Raw genomic sequence first — 15246 nt, 5'->3', positions numbered from 1 at the left:
TGTGTGTGTGTGTGTGTGTGTGTGTGTGTGTGTGTGTGTGTGTGTGTGTGCGATGTTAGGAATAGTTTATGTTCTTAACAGGATTTTAATGCAAAGTTTCTGTTGAATTAGTTAAAAAATTAACAATTTAATAGATATCTTTAGAACTTGCTTAAAGGAATTAAATCAAGATACATTAATATGAAAGCTTGAATACAGAATATATATTGATCAAAATGTTACTTTAATGTGAGTCATGAAACCAATTCCAACGAAACTTTCATCTAAATTTACAATCTTAAATTTTTATGTTTGTTATTTTCATGCAAATTTCCAAATATGAAATCAATTGTTATCATAACTAAACTTATCATGATAAATTAATCCAATTTGATAATGTGACTCAAATTCTCTTGGAAGACAATACTTTTACTTACTTTATTGCTTTATACAATTTTAGTATACTGTCCAAGCATTTATCATACATGTTTTCTTAAATTTAATCCTTTTCAGTTTTAACAACAACCATTTGCATGTACTTTGTATATTATAATTTCCATATATGAACTCAAAGTGGTGGAATAGGCTCACTATTTGCAAAAAAAACTGTCAAACCATGTATAAAAAAAATAAGTGGGGAGCAATGAAAAAAATAAGTGGGTAGTTTTGTTGAACTTTATGTTCAAGTTTTCTTAAATTTAATCCTTTTAAGTTTCAACAACAATCATGTGGATGTACTTCGTAACTACCACGGAGGTCATCACAATTGTAATATATGAACACGAAATGACTTAATAGGCTCATTTTTTGCAACAAAAAAAATTGTTAAATCAGACATAAAACATAACTGGATAAAATGAACAAATAAGTAAAGTTGTGTTGAACATTTTGTACATGTTTTCTTAAATTTAATCATTTCAAAATTTGAAAAAAACCATTTGGATGTACTTCTTATCTATCACGATGGTCATCACATTATTCATATATGAACAATCATTAGTGCAAAAACGTTGTTTAACGTCACCCCTTAGACGTCCGTTTCGTGAAAATCCGACGTCTACTAATGCACGGTGGCATTATTGTAAATAAATTGGAAAACTAGACGTCAGTTTCGATATCAGGCAACGTCTATGGCATCATAGACGTCGGACCTGCCACAAACTGACGTCCAATTGCCTGAGGTATGTGATAAGACAGTCCATTGACGTCGGCGATTTCAGGGGACCGATGTCTACTACGTTGCAATTAATGCTATACAAAAATCCCAGGAGCTTACACGTCGGCTGGAAAGGGCACCGACGTCTACGTGACTGACAGGAAAATCAAACGTCAACCGGTTCAGCTTTAGACGTCGAATAGAGGTTGGATCCCGTGAAAAAGCAACGTCGATTGGGCTACAATTAATGTTGTTCACCTAATACCCCAGGCAATTAGACGTCACGTAGTCAAACGCTGACGTCTAAGGCCTGTCTAGAAGGCGGGAAGACAAAAATTCTTCAATGTAGACGTCGGTTCTGATTGTCACCGACGTCTACTTTCCTGTATTTTCACCAAATTCGAGGGTTGAAGACATCGCCTGTTAGGGGCACCGATGTTAACTTCCCTGACAGGAAACCAAAACGTCAATCTTTTCAGCTTCCTAGACGTCGGTTTCTGGAGCAACCGACGCCCCATTTCATTTTAAATAGACCACGGACTCTTCTCAAAATTCAGTTTCAATCTCGTCTTCATCTCTTCTCCTTTTTCTCTGCTTCTCCTCTACTGTTTATCTCTTGCTGCATTGCGATGTCGTTTCTCATAAAATCATTGTCTTCGTCCTCTCCTTTTTCTCTCTTTCATCCCAAGTGCGTGGTTTTTTTTTATGCTACCCGTTTAAACTTTCTTTTGTTTTTTATCGATTATCTTGCCGTTGAACTGATTAAAATTTGTTTTCTTTTATGTTGTGTTTTAGTGCAATTTTGATCCTCTCTTTGGGTAACATAGTGTAACATTCTCCATTTACTGGTTTCCTCAGAAGAAGAGTGGCGATCTTTTGAGTTCTCTAGTTCTTCCGACCCAAAACGGAACTTGGGTCCTTGTCTACTTCTCGACACCGTAATTTTTTTCTGTTGCGGTTGAATAATGGGAAGTAGCCATGGACCCAGGTTCGGTTTTGGGTTGAAAGAGCTAAAGGATTCAAAAGACGCAAGCTTTTTTTGTGGGGAAACCAGCGAGAGGAGAGTGTTATACAATGCTACCGAAAGCCTGGATCAAAACTGCACTGAAACACAAAATTGTTGTTAGACGTCGGTTAAAGCCATTTCCGACGTCTATAACAACATAGTCGTCGGTTAGTGTCATTTTAAACCTCTTTATATATTCATGTTGACGTCGGTTTAATCATAGATGGACGTCTATACAGAGTAATTAGACGTCGGTGTGTGTTTAAGCAGACGTCTATAACGTCGGTGGATATCTGTAACCGACGTTGAGTTGGACGTCGGTTCTGAGGAATTCCGACGTCACCCGTTCAGACGTCGGATGTGAAAGCGACGTTAAAAGCCCAAATTAACCGACGTTAAATAGCGTTTTTGCACTAGTGAATGGGAAAGAATGAAAAAATAAGGGGCTAATTGTGTTGAACTTTTTTTACTTGTTTTCCTATATTTAATTTGTTCTAAGGTTTTAAAAACAATAATTTGTATGAACATAAAGTAGTTGAATAGGCTCACTATTTTAGGAGTAGATTTATCAATTTGACCTTACTCACATGGTTTGGTCCTAACCCACATGGATTAAGGCTAGAAAAACTCACAAGGTAAAAAAAAACAATTGAAAAAAATTAATGGAGCTAAAATATCCACAAAAGCCTCGTGGGTCAAGGTTAGCCCACAGACTTTCTTTTCATAAGAAATATTCATTTTGAATATAAGAAAAAATACAATTAACTCTTAATCTTTTGCAAATCTAAGTACTTTTAGTTTGTCAAATAGTTATATACAAACATTTTAATTAGACTAACTTAAACTTTGTAAGAGGTGTCAATAAATTTGGTTACTTCTTATATAGAAAAATTACGCAACAACATAAGACGTTAAAAATCCTTGAGTGGCTAAATATATTAAATTTTTTTTTACTCACTACACATATTTTTAAAGTATATAAGATGGTCATTTAATTTGTTCTGCGAAAAAATAATCTAGATATGAATCAAAACTAAATAAAACATCTCAAGTTAAAAGTTTAAAATAATGAATTTATGAATAACTATTTTATGTAATTTTTTATTATATGTTGTTTTTTTTTATTGTATGACTTCAATTTATATTTAAACTCTACCAATTATTTATTTCTTTTTAATAATCAATATATATATATATATATATATATATATATAATATATATATATATATATAATATATATTAATTATAAAAAAAATAGGGTGAATTTATTAAAATTAATTCAATCTTCTCAAATTTAAACTAGATTTCATGTTCTTCTCGAGACTTTATCACAATATACTACCTACTGCTCATTAAGTACTATAAAATTTTATTCTTCAATAAATTGATAAAATTAATAAATAGATTATAATCATTAACTTTATTAAAATATAAATTATATATTTTGTTAATAACATAATAATGAGTATGATATAAAATTACTGATTTAAATATAATAAAGTTACTACATATTAAGCTATCTAATAAAATATATAATATGTTTAAATGAATGATTTATTTTTACATATTAGACTATTTAATAAAATATATAATATGTACAAATGATATTATTTCTAAGAGTTAATTAAGTATTGTAATAAGATCAAATTTATCTTAAATCTAACTCTAACTAGTTTGTGAGGAATTTTGGGATTGTGTGTTTGTTTTGACTCCCACTCGACGAAACTTCGTAAGAGTGGGCTTTTTCAAACGTGAGTTAGAATTAATCCATGAGTTATGAGTCAAATTGATAACTCTACTAGAAAACATTGAACAAATAAGTGGGTAACTATGTTGAGCTTTTTATACAACTTTTCTTTAATTTACTCCATTTTAACAACAATAGTTTTCTCTAGGTTTATTACCATTAGATAATGAACACATTTTCTACAAATTGAAATGAATTTCATTTAAATTTCAAATACAACTTTACATGTTGTACCTCATTAATATGTTCCAATAAATAGTAACGTACTTGTAACAAATAAATTTAAGTCTTAAAGTATTTTTTTCCTTTCCATAAGTAAATCTTTGATTAAGATGCAAAAGTTTGGAAACTGAGACAGAAAACATTACTATGAAAGCGCATTCATGGTCCTATCAACCAGATAACTCCCTGAATCCCAGCCCATCCATACCCCTAACATCTGTAACTCAATCATTCGCAATAATAGTAAAATAAAAACTATACTATGAAAAGATAACAAATTTCCGTTAGCGTTATATATTTGAATTTTTTTTCTTTTACATCAATTTAGAACTGATAAACTAATTGATTACAAAATTATAAGAAAATAAATTAATTTTATACATATCATAAAAATTACTCTTCTTTTTCCATTGATCGAACACTTTTATAAAACATTAGAGGTAACTAAATCCCAACATAAGAGGAACATTCCTTCTATTATTAATTATCTTTATTACTACAATAAAAAAAAGTGTAGTTGTCACAAGTTTTCAACACTAAAAAACTTCAAATTATCACTGTGATGAAGTAGCTAGTCACAATATAATCCAAAAATCTACCAATATTAATTTTTAATCATTTGTTACAAACATTAAAACTTAATCATAAAATTTAGTAATTACCTTGTCATAATATATTTCCTAAGATATTTATGATGGATTGATTCTGATTACAAACTCGTAACAATTTCTTGAGACATAATTAGTGTTGTTGCTATTAATTGGTATTTCATATTGACCGTTGGTCTAATTTCAAAGTTTATTTTAGCATTTCATATGAAACTTGATAAAGTTAAATGAAGAATTGCACTAGTCTTAAAAATAAGAAAGAATCTTAAAGATAATAAAAGCAAATTAAAAAAAGGCTTAAATAAAATGAGTGTTTTTTTTTTTAAGATAAACTTCACATCTTATTTTTATTCACTGACCATATCTTAACACACAAGTAACATAAAAAAAAAAAAAAAAGGGACAAGGACAACGGTGAAATGTGATATATAAACACTTAAATTATTAGAATTTAAGGTTTGATGAAATAGGAAGAGGATTGTAGGAAATGGGAACTAAGACCAGATCCGTTTTCCTAATTGGGATGGCTCCCAAAGCTTTAGTCATTTCCAAGTCTTTCTTGTTTCCATATGGAAGTTCCCAATTAAAATAGTAAAGTAGTTGTGCAAGACAAATTTCAATTATATTTATCCCAAAAGACATTCCAGGACAAATTCTCCTTCCAGCACCAAAGGGTATGAATTGATGATGGGACCCTTTAAAATCAATTGCACTGTTTGTTGGAACAATTTTCCAATAACTTAGGGAAACAAGATAAACAATAATGTAGACTTGATATATTCTTCTAGGCGTGAATACACACTTTCCTAAAAGTAATATTTCGTCCCTTATAAGAGTGGAGGAGATCACGAAATCCGCTTTTGAGATACAAAGAAGAACAACAACGATGATACTCACTCTTAGTATTACCGTTAAACAAGAATATGATTCTCAAGAATTGATTTGTGTGTTAAGAGAATGACTGAATGAATTTCAGTAGAGCACAGGATCCCTTTATATAGATGTTGATCACGCATCAATCCAAGAGATATCAGATTCTGATTAGTTGCATTTCTTCATGAAATATTGTAAGTTTTCATGAATAGCAACTCTTCATGAATAATTGTAATTCTTCATGAATGCTAACTCTTCATGAATGCTTGTAACTTTTCATGAATGGTAACTCTTCATTAATAATTGTAACTCTTCATGAATGGTAACTTTTCATGAATAATTGTAACTCTTCAAGAATCTGAAAATTGTCTCTAATACTCTTAAATTCCAACAATCCTCCGCCATTTGAGAGTATTGTATAATTACATAACACAAAAATCAATTTAATAATTGCAATCTTACACATAAATGAAAGTGTACATAGACTTGAACTTTCACTTAGTAGAATACACATTTCAGGAATTCGTATTTTATTGGTGTCGCAACGATTGAATCAACATAATACATCATGAATTCTTGAAGATACTCTACATATAAGATAAATTACATATTCTTGTTATACTTGACTCAATAGGGTCATGCGTCCATATCTATTCATAAGTGCAACGAAGTCATGCCCCCTTGACTTCTTGAAGCGGCCAAACTTCGCACTTACATAGGTTGATTTCTTAGGTAAACATGTTCCTATGACAAAACATAAATTCAAGAAATCAATTAAGAATTAGTCAACCTCCTAAGCATCATAGATCTAAAGCACTCTTGAAATAATTATATGTGCTTTCAATCATCAAATAAGAGATTTAATCTTATTGAACTTAAGACTTAATGTCATATTAAGTGTTAAGTTAAGATTCTCTTACTTGTGATTAATCGTGGGCTTCATTCCTATTCCAATTGTCATTCTGGAAATGGAATCTTTAGTCAATGCCTTAGTAAATCCATCAGCTAAATTAAACTTTGTTCGTACGAAATCTACTGTAATAACTCCATCTTTGATGAGTCCTTGGACATAACTATGTCTCACACCAATATGTCTTGATTTTCCATTGTATACTTGACTATAAGCCTTTGCCAATGTTGCAGCATTGTCACAATGTATTGCTATTGGTGATATTGGTTTTGGTAACAATGGAATTTCGAACATGAGATTCCTCAACCATTCGGCTTCCTTTCCTGCCGAGGCTAGAGCTATAAACTCAGAAGCCATAGTGGAATCTGTAATGCAAGTTTGTTTCTTGGACAACCAAGAAATCACACCTCCCCCCACGAGGAAAATCCAACCACTAGTTGAAGAATGATCTTCTGCATATGTAATCCAACTTGCATCAGAATATCCTTCCAAAACTGAAGGATAACCACTATATGTTAATCCATAAGTAATAGTTTTCTTTAAATACTTAAGTACTCGATGTACTGCTTGCCAATGTGATAGACTAGGGTTACTAGTATATCTACTCAATTTGCTTACTGCAAAAGCAATATCTGGCCTTGTACTTGTCATTGCATACATTAAACATCCTATTACCCTTGCATATTCCAGTTGTGAAACTGCTTTACCACCATTAGGTAATATCTTTAAACTAGGGTCCATATGAGTTGAAGCAAGAGAGCATTCATAATTGTTGAATTTCTTGAGTACTTTCTCAATGTAATGAGATTGAGACAAAATTAATTTCTCAATTTCTCTCTTAATCTTTATACCCAGTATAACATCTTCTTCTCCCATATCCTTCATAGAGAAATAAGATGATAGAAATGTTTTGGTCAAATTAACTTGATCTAAATTTGTTCCAAAAATTAGCATATCATCAACATATAAGCAGATTATGACATCATCACCGTTGTCATCAAATTTGCTATACACACACTTGTCTAAGTTATTTATCTTGAAACCATTTGATAACACAACATGATCAAACTTTTGGTGCCATTGTTTTGGCACTTGTTTCAACCCATACAAGGATTTAATCAATTTGCATACCTTGTGTTCTTGGTTTTTCATAACAAAACCTTCTGGTTGTGTCATATAAACTTCTTCTAATTCTCCATTCAAGAACGTTGTCTTGACATCCATTTGATGAATTACAAGTTTATGAATTGCTGCAAGAGCAATCAATAGCCTTATAGTGGAGATTCTAGCCATTGGTGCATATGTATCGAAATAATCGATTCCTAGTTTTTGTCTAAAACCTTGTGCCACTAAATGTGCCTTGAACTTATCAATAGTTCCATCAGCCTTCATTTTCCTTTTGAAAATCCATTTACATCCTATTGGCTTACACTTAGGAGGTAAGTTAACTAAGATCCGTGTGTTATTTCCCAGGATAGATTCCATCTCATCATTAATTGCTTCTTTCCAAAAAGCTGCATCTTGAGACCTTATGGCCTCTTGATATGTCAATGGATCTTCTTCTATATTATAACAATATGAGAACTTTGTTAAGATATCATCTCTTGTACCTTCAACTGAGGGACAAAAAATATACTTTATTTTGTACACGCGTATTTTTAAAAATATTAATTAGTTTTTACCTTCAATAAATTGAGGTACATCCTTTTCTAAGTGATATGTTTAAGTTTAAATCAACATTAACGATATCCTATTGAATAAATTATGGAGATATGCCAACGTATGAACTATATATTAGATATATTACCACGTTTTGCATTAGTGATAGAATATGTATTTACGGTGAAGTCAACACACCCTTACGTTCATGGTTTGATCGTTGACCTTAGCATGTTGTTTTGTTCGTTCACCTTAGTATGTTTTGTTCGTTGATCCTTACGCATTAACAAAGCAATGGTTTGAATCAGTTATTGTTGCTGAGTCATTATAGTTGGAAAAATTATATTTAAGTTGAACGAGACAGTAAAATTATATTTAAGTCAGAATGAAAAAAAAGAAAAAAAAAAAATATATATATATATATATATATATATATATATATATATATATATATATATATATTTCAAAATTGGCTTTAAGTTTTGGATAAGCAAACCCATGAACTATATTACGAGGTTTTACATTACTTAGTGATAGAATATGTACTTAGGGTGAAGTCAACACACCCTTAGATACATGGTTTGTTCGTTGACTTTAGGCATGATGATTTGTTCATTGGCTTGTTCATTAATTAGTGTATTTTGGAGAATGATTGGCTCTATTATTGTTCTCAATATATCTTACTAAATTCAGAACTTCTTTTTCTCTTATTGATCGAAATGATCTCACACGTCCGATGCTTAGAAGCTCTTGTGAGCATATTCTTCTTAGGCACAAGCTTTGTTCGTTGGCTTGTTCATTTACGAAACAATGGTTTGGATCAATTATTGTTGCTGTGAGTCATTAAAAAAGCAAAAAACAAAAACAGAAAAAAGAAAAAACTTTGAGCTCTGATGTGAAGATCAGAAGAGTGTCCATCACAGTAAACAGTTGAAATTATAGTTGGAGATTAATGAAAGATAATTTAAAAAATAAAAAAAATAAATAAAAAAAAAAAAAAACTTTGACGTCTGAACTCGACCTTCAGAGCTTTTCTTTACCATTTTGTTTCTTCCAATCTCAGTCTCTCGTCGCGCAGAGCACTTTTCGGTCTCATTCCATAGCATAGAACACACCGCGCTCCACGCCGCGCACTCTAGTCGGAGCATCCACGCCATTGGTACGCCTCCACGTCATCTCTGGTGGCCGTCGAGGATTGTGAGCTTCTGATCATCGATCTCGGCCGCTTAGAGGATAGAGACGAGACTGTGAGGGAAGAGTGCAAGTCGCACATTGCTACGGGATTGGGGTTTCTTTCAGGGGTCTCTCGCAGGTACGTCTCTTCACTCTGTATAAATTTGTATAACCTTCTTTGCAGTAAATGACATTTTGATGCTTTAGTTAGTGGAAAAGAGATCAACCCGTGGAAGTTTGGCATACCAAATGCTTCATTTTCTTTTCTGCACATTATGTGAAGCTGTAATTTATCTCATTTATAATCCTTTCACGTTTTCACTCTCAATTCCTTTTGTATAGTTGTTGGCCAATATTCCCTAATTACTTGTCATGGCCTTCTTTGAAGATTCTCACCTCTCAAATATGGTTGTAAATTATTCTTTTATGTTGAAAACATAATTTGAAACTTCTAACAGCAAACTAAGCACACGCATTGGCTTAAGTGGGTGGGAACCTGTACCAAAGCTTACTTTTCAAATTTTGACAATTAATTTGCCTTTTTCAAATAACAATTGTTTATTTGCTACTGGAGAGAAAAGCTAACTTCTGATGTAGTTTACTATTAATACCTTGAAATGAAACATCAAAAACTAATATATGTTTTATTGTTCTTGTTTGGTAACTTTGCAGTATGCTTTTAATATGCGTTGGTACCAAACAAACAAGCTAAATTTATATTTAGGTATTTAATCTTAACTAGTACTATAATCGAGATGTTGTTTTCCTACTGCTTTTAATCTTTTAACTATAGTACTGTCTGCACATTAAATGAGCTATGACAAACTCAATGAGAGCTCAAGTGCATGAGTTGTGACACCACTTTCAGTTTCAGAAATCTGTGCAGTAGTATGAATTTTGTGTGTCATTAGCAATTAAATTGGTGAATTGGATCTGTGTTTGAATGATTCAAATTGAGCTAGTACTTGATGTACACCATATAAGCACTGAATTGTTTCTACAAAAGGCTTGATAGCATCATTGGAAAGCTCACATTGCATCCAAATATGCAGTTGGCCGAACTGCATTGCTTTGCTTAGTCCATTGTTTTATTTTTAATTCTGTTTCAGTATCTAGATCATTACTGAACATCCTTGATTTAATTCCAGTGTGTTCAATAAGTTTTAAATGCTGTATATGGATACATTTCAGTGTCCAAAGGTCATTTGAATCTGTGCACTAAAATTTGGTTGGTTAAGTTACTCATTTTACTGCATAAAAAGGATTGAACTGGTCAAAATTTGTTATCATAAGTTTCTGCATCAAATTTCAATATCAACAAGTCTGTTTTGACTAATTAAACTTGGATATGCAAGATTTATATTTGTCTGTTGTGGTGAGAAGATGACCAGCTGAATCAGAGAGGAGCATTGGTTGTGACTGCAGTTTTGAAGAGAGTACTGTCTGTCATGTTGTAAAGATGCATGACGACGAAATTTCCACATTCAGTTATCTAAATCCAGAAGTAGTCTCAAATTTCTAATATATCACATTACTTGGACATTAATTCAGATATTACCTTTTCTAATATGTTCAAACACTAATAGCTTTTAGCTATAAAAATTAATAGATTCAAGGATACTTTTATTGAGGGTCAAAAAATTATTTTATTTATATTTGATTCATACAAATAATATGATAAGTTTAACAGATACGATAGATGATGATAATCTCCTAAATGACTCAAACAATAATTTATGAAGATAAACGGTATGTTTAACCCAATTAATTTTCTTAAAAAAATGAGTTTGTAAATTAAACTTTAGAACCCTTTATATATTCTCATCTCTTTGTATGATGTGAGATCACAACTTTAATTAACCTTGAAAATTCATCATTTTTTCTATATTTGTAAGAATTTACATTAATTTAATAATTAATATAAATATAAAGTATCCAAAACAACTAATATAAATAAAATGGAAAGGAAAGTTGGACTAAAAAGCCTTCTCAATGTTTGTATAATTTTTATTTTAGAAAATCATAATGTTAATCCATTTTTATTTCTATTATTTAATCTTAATACGACTGTAAAATTAAGTTAATTAAAATATAAGAATAAATATATGTAAAATTTGACATGTTTTATCTGTTTTGACGTTTAAAATTATTCTTGACATTAACTATTAAATAATGTTGGATTATTATTAGAACACACATTCAAACACCTAATTTTGTCATCACATTTTAATAGGTTTTAGTAGAGATTTACAATAAATCCATATCCAATTCAATGAATTAGTGATACAAGCCTATGAACTATATTAGATATTCATAATTTTGCATTCCGACTATTTGTTTTGTATCTTATTTTAGCTGGATATATGTAATGAAATCAAAGGATTGAATCATAAAAGTAATAAAGGATTTTTCCTGAAATCAATATCAGAATTTGAAGAGAAATTTTGACAATTCAAATGATTTATAGCAAGATCAAGAAATAAAATAATAAAAAAACAAATCTCTTCAAGACTCATTATGATATCAGAAGCTAGAAATTCCAAAAATATGAAGATCATAGCTTATAGTTTACTTATAGAATAGTTTTGAGTTATTTTGAATGGTTATAATTTTTTTTTACGTCTTGTAAGTTCATTGGGCGAACAAATTGTCATTGCGCAAGCAAGTTTTTCTAGTTTTGTAGATTAAAAAATTCGTTAGGCGAGCTACGCATTGCTAGGAAAGCATTCTCTCGGAGAGTTGTCTGTCGTTGGGCAAGCTTTACTTCTTTATTGTGTTTTCAGTTTTTATTTTGTATTTTTAGACTTTGGATTTTTTTAAGTTTTTAATTTTATTTATACATTTCTTAAAGACAATTGTAACACTAGTACAAAAATCATATTTTATGACGTATAAAAACGAATTATGACATACATAGTTTTGTACGTTATAATAGGTCTACATATTTTATGACGTAACAAAAATTTACGTAATAATAGTCTGAACATATTATGACGCAATTTCTAAAATCAGTCGATTTTTATTATATGAATATTGGAGAAAATTGTTCCGAATTGATATTGAGTAAAATTATCTATGTTCACATTCATTAGAGTTATTTCTTTTTTTATCATAATTTGTTAGATTTTATTGTCGTTTTTTATGAATGTCAACTTAAAATTTGTGTTGCTCCGAAGAAGAAGAAAGAATGTCAAGAAGAAAGAATGTCAAGAAGTCTATAAAAAAATGAAATGATTTTAGAAACTGCGTCATAATATGTTCAGGCTATCATGACGTAAATTTTTGCTACATCATAAAATGTGTAGACCTATTATTAGAGCTGTCAACATTTTTTATGGCCCCAAGGCCAACCCTGGCCTGTTTTTCAATTAGCCCATTATTTTTGACCCACCTTAGAGGAGGCTTTTCTGAAGCCCCTGGCCCCCACAGCCCCAGAAAATGGGTTGGGATTCAATTAGGGTCGGGTCAGCCCTAACCCCCAAATATTTCACTTTACTCTAAAGTCTCGTAGCCCCATCAAGCTATCCTTTTTCGAGATTGACTTATTCTCTGATCAAGCACTTGCTTAAGAGCTAGCAACCGCAACATAGGTCGACGTCAGACGGCAGTACAAAGTCGACGACGACGGCGCATGGTGGACGACATCACAAAGTAGAGAAAGGATACAAGCGGTAGCACACACTAAACGACAACATACAGTGAACGGCAACACACAGTGAACGACACTTGACGGCAGCGGTGGTACAAGCGGCGAAGAAGAATCAAGGTTAACTTCTTTCAAATACTTTTCATGTTTTTTCTAAGATTGTTGTAACCCAGTTCATCAATGATTCATAAGCTACCAAATCAATTCTCGAGACCCCTGAAGAAAATGCTATCCAATGTATTCTTAGAGAAAGGTTAAGGGCTTATTTGTTTATTGTTGAAGGAAAGTATGTAAAAAATTGTATGTATGCGTAGCATTCTTCATTTGCAACTTTAGTGCTTGGATATTAGGAAAGCAAGTGTGAAGAGGGATTAATTGAAGGCCTATTATTAGTTGCCCCTTTAGGATTTTGGTGAAAAAAATGGACCCACCAGCTATTTGTCCTTCATCTCTGCATTAAATCTTCTATGTGCTTCCTTTTCCACCATCTTAAGGACTTATTTGCATCACAATATGTAAACCATTTTAAGGGTAATTTTTGTTTATACATTATGCAGTGAATGAACACATAAGTAGAGTTTTCTTACTTCTTACAGTGATCACATAATTTACTTTACCTTGCTTTCGGCTGACACTGTTTCTTTGCAAGCTGAACTCAACATGTCCATAGTTTGCTTCGGATCCACTATTATTAAGCTTATTTATGCTTTCCTTTGCAGCATGTACCCTTGATGAATACCTGAATTTACTTAGGCTATTCATGATAGATGTTAAAATCAGAGGAATGGAGAATTAAGAATGAAACAGGCTTTTTATTGCTCCAGCTCAAAATACAATGACTAGAATTCTCTGCTAGTTCATTTTAGGAAACAGGCTTCTATCTGAATCATGTGTCTCATGCTTGTCTTGCCTTGCACGNCTAATATTCCAAAGTCAGCTTTGCTAGATACATTAATGCAATCTCATGTAGTTTGGAGGAATTGCGTCCTATACAATATATTATAAAGCATAGACTCTTCTTGATAGTGAAAAGTTTCAAATCACGGTTGTGATTGCTGTTTTGTTTGATCCTTGATGTTATGTTAAATTGCAAAGAAATGTGGCTTAGCTGTGGTGACTTTGGACCTTTCAAGCATGTGCTTGACATCGTATTTATCGTTGGATTCTGCGATGTGAGTGTGATTATAATTCTAATTGTGTTTTAAATGGTGGTTGTGTGTCTGCATATATAGGNTTAAGTGTGAACNGAGCCTGNGTTAATGTAGGCTTTGTGAAATGTTGATATTTGATAACACGTTTANTAGTGTGTGTNTAGGTTATTGGAGTTGATGGTATGGNTCTTGGTTTTNTTGAATGAACAGGCTGTGAGTGCAATCGCTTTTCCCTCTGGTTCAGATAAGCTGTATACTGGAAGCACTGACGAGACAGCAAGGATTTGGGACTGCCAGTCTNGAAAGGTGGTAACTATCAGTGTTTTGCTTTGTTTTGTAATGCCAATTGACTCAATTTTAAATTTACATACAACTTCTCTTTTCCCGTAGTTGTGAATAATAGATATAGAACATGGTGCCTGAGAGATATCTCTCAGAAGATCTAATTATTTATATAAATTAAGGGTCTGAACCAGAAGTACAAAAGGTAGACTACTCGTCAGTTATAATCAACAGGAATTTATGAAAGAGTTAACAATTTAGGGAATTTGTATATTCTCATAATCAATTTAGGGTAGTGTTTTTTGTACACTTAAGAAGTATAAAAACAAAGTTAATTATAGAACTAATAGACAATTTTTTTTAATACGAATATGAATATAAATTCCTTTCAGTACTGGCAGAAGTTTTATTCTGCCTTTTGTTTATTCTGCCTTTTGTTTTGGTTTTTGGTTTTTTTTTTTTGTTTTATTGAACTCTTGCTGTCTGCATTCTTTGTATTGAATGAGTGGGAAATTCTTTTTTATTTCTGATTAAGATAGCATTCCTTTTTTTTTCGTTTGAATTTATAAGCATCTNGTGTGTTTAGCTAAAAGATGAGCTATATATATTTATAAATTTATTTTTAGTTTTATAGGACTTACATTAATTTTTCATTTATCTATGCAGCTGTGTGCAATAGTTTTTAGATATGGACCACCTTAAGAGTAATCCCTTAACTTTGGTTGATGATCTTGCATCTGAAACTCCTGGTCCATCTGATAGTGCTACCACTAATAAAAAAGAAGTCTCAAATGTTTGGAATTTTTTCACAAAAATAGGAAAAGATGAGGATG

This window comes from Vigna radiata, chromosome 6 (assembly GCF_000741045.1).
Source record: "Vigna radiata var. radiata cultivar VC1973A chromosome 6, Vradiata_ver6, whole genome shotgun sequence".
Taxonomy (NCBI): domain Eukaryota; kingdom Viridiplantae; phylum Streptophyta; class Magnoliopsida; order Fabales; family Fabaceae; genus Vigna; species Vigna radiata.
This window is presented reverse-complemented; position numbering follows the sequence as displayed.